Raw genomic sequence first — 3,054 nt, 5'->3', positions numbered from 1 at the left:
TTTTTTTTTTTTTTCTTTAATACAATCTTGTCTCGAATATTTTTTCTTTTTTTTTTTTCTTCAAATCTTATATATACTGCGCAGTCTCGTAAATGGCAAGGATATTTAATTATCGATCTTCGACCGACTTTTTCAAAGGATCACGTGTAGGAGGAAGCAGGAGAGGATGCGTGGGTATAGAATCGTTTCCGCCGACCATCGAAGAAGATGCATAAAGCGGCGGCCTTGATTTCTCGTTTACGCGCGCGGGAAGATCGTTCGTGAAATCGATCACAAGTTTTAGTTTAAATAATCAACTTTGACGCGCCTCTTCTTTTTCTGATATATTCGATAATTTTTCCCCTTTTTTTTCTCTCAATGCTACGCGCTTTTACCTTTAACTCCCCGCAATAAGAACGAAATAAGAACTCATGAAAATCGATCGAATGCGATTTTCTATGCGAGTTTTCGCGAGCGTTTCAATCCACAAACGATTTTTCACAAACGATCGATTATAAGCGAATTAACTTTGATTTAACGTGGATTCCTCGTGAAGTGCTTACAATTTCTTCGACAGATAAAAAAAGACAGGATGCAGCCTTCTGTTCGACCACCTGCTCTTCTCGAAAGAATTTTTTTTAAGTCATCCGTTCGAAGCAACCGTTGTTCGGATCGAAATCAAGTTCATTGTTTCGCCTTTCACGAACGGTTAAAAACTCGAAAAAGTTTTATTATTAAAATTAAAATCTACTTTATTTTATCCGGTTTTCCGAGAAGCATTTCCCCTACCAAGTTTCTAAACTGTCTGTTCTAACAGAGATCAAGCAAGATACCAGCGTGCCGTTCTCGTAAGTCATATCCCAAACGAGAGGAAATACGGGTGGAATACGCGCGAGCCACGGCCGATTGTTCGCCAAGATTGTTTCGCAACGGAGGCAGCCCGCTTAGGGGAGGGACAGTCGATACGCGATTAACAAGATATACGAAAGCTTTTGGAGTAGCCGGATTAAAACCGGATTAAAACCCGGTCGAAAATTATCCGTCCGTGTCAATTTACAACGGAACCGCGCCACCCACGCGTATAATAAATCCGTGCCCCGTTGTAAATTATAACGCGAGAACGGTAATCGTTGGAGGTACCACCCATACCACGATATTTCACCCCTTCCCAGCCGATGGCTGGCTGCCATTGTCTTGGACTTAACGAGACGGTTGCCTCGTTTAAATGGAATTATCCTGTCTCATTAAGCAAGGATCGACATATTTTTCGCTCGAGGGAGCACGAAACGAGAGTCCCTCGGGCTCTCTCTCTCTCTCTTTCTTCCTCGATGCGTTGCAACGAAACAACGTGTCCATCCACGGCCCCGTGGATTCGCGATAAACCTCGATTCCACACCCTCGGGATGCAATGTCCAAGAACTTATTAGACGCGCATCGACGATTTTATCGTGTGACCGAACGTTCCGTGAGACGTCTCGATGATGATTTCCGTCCGATTCGTTGCCTTCTTTTCGAGTAACGATCTCGGTCGAGAGAAAGAGAGAAAAAAAGAAAAATAAAAAACGGAGACTACTTTCTTTATCGTTTCTCAACGGTTCTGTGTCGTGAATCATCGACCAGGCTCCTCGTTCCTCCTCGTTCGACCAATGGATGACAAAAGATGGAGTCGAAAGAATTTCCAAGGAAGGCTGTGACTACTTTTCTACCCCTTTTTTTCCTGGGATCCATATCCCCTTCTCCTCTTATTTCCGACGATCCGTCACATTTTTCTTCTCTCTCGATGACTCAAGTCCATTTATATATATATAAAAATAACTCGTTTCGCGAGTTGCCTCGTCGAGGACACGTTTCATTGGCAGGATTTCGTGGTATTTTACAAAAAAAGAAAGAAAGAATAGATAAGAGGAAAGGATACCTTTTCTCGTTTCTCTCTATGGTTCTTCCTACGTATCAAACGACGGTGGCTTTTCCCTGTCTTTTCCTCAAACCATTCCTGAGCTCTTATTAAACCATGATGCGTTGTCATTAGGAACTGTGACCGAAGATCGGTAACCGACTTTTTGCTGGATTTCTTCGGTCGAAAAGCGAGGAGAGGCGATCCCCAATGAGGGGTCTGGAATGGGAAACGAGCCGATTAGAAGCATCGATCGTCTCCACCAAATCACTGTAATTAGACACGGGGTACGCGAACGAGACGAGAATCGGTTTGCTCGCTTGCTATCCGATGGATAGAGGATAATCGTAGCGCGGCTAAGTACGTACATTGTTATACCTGTCGTTCCGCTATAATTTCCCGTTTCTTATCGTAACGCGTGACGAGTGCGACCAGTGGAACCGATAATCCGATCGAGTACTACTTTCTGGTGAGGAGGAATCGATATATGATGGCAGTTGTAATAAAATTGAAAATAAAAAAAAAAGAAGGAAGAAAATAACGATCGAGAATCCCGAAATCCTAGTCGATCGAATTCTTCGTCTTCTACCCCAAGGATACACGAATACAATTGAAAATTCGATCGACAAATCTCTAAGATCGATTTAAGAATGCGTCAAAACGTTTATTCCATATACCTGGATAACAAGGATCTTTGTGACTTGATGGAACTTGATAGACCGGTTGAGAAAAGGATGAAATTAAAACGTATGAGAAGGTAGAATCTGAATTTCTGGGTGGCGATCGAGAGTCCCAGAATCCCGGTGAACTCGAGCGAGGTCGAGCTCACGTGGTCGTGTCGAGGTGGAGGAGGAGGAGGAGGAGGAGGACGCAGCGAAGGAGGAGGAGGTGGATTAACGGGAGAATCGANGCCTCGCCTCGAGGAGGACCGCAGGACGCGGAGGACAGCCGAAGGAGGCGACCGGGTGTGCGAAAGGAGAGGAAGGCAAGCGGCGTGGAAGTGGACGGGGGAGAGGAGAGCGACTGTGTGTGCGAGGAGAGGGGGAGGAGAAGGTGGTGGACAGAAGGTGATGGAGGGAGGGAGAGAGGAGCAACACGCTCTCCTCCGTGGTGCACACTCTCGTGGTGACTCCGACCGGCAAAGTGCTCGCGTTCGTGAAAGTCCACAGACGACTTTCAGG

At 45.4% G+C, this 3,054-nt stretch overlaps 1 protein-coding gene across 1 annotated transcript in view; it reads left to right on the top strand.

Moving 5' to 3' along the window:
• Positions 1-3,054, top strand: part of LOC102677765 (four and a half LIM domains protein 2) — a 68,050-nt gene that overhangs the window by 13,225 nt on the left and 51,771 nt on the right. The gene's annotated exons all lie outside the window — the stretch shown is intronic.

This window comes from Apis dorsata, unplaced genomic scaffold, assembly GCF_000469605.1.
Source record: "Apis dorsata unplaced genomic scaffold, Apis dorsata 1.3 scaffold_618, whole genome shotgun sequence".
NCBI classification, from domain to species: domain Eukaryota; kingdom Metazoa; phylum Arthropoda; class Insecta; order Hymenoptera; family Apidae; genus Apis; species Apis dorsata.
Note: the sequence above shows the minus strand (reverse complement) of the source record. Positions and strands in the feature narration are given on the sequence as shown.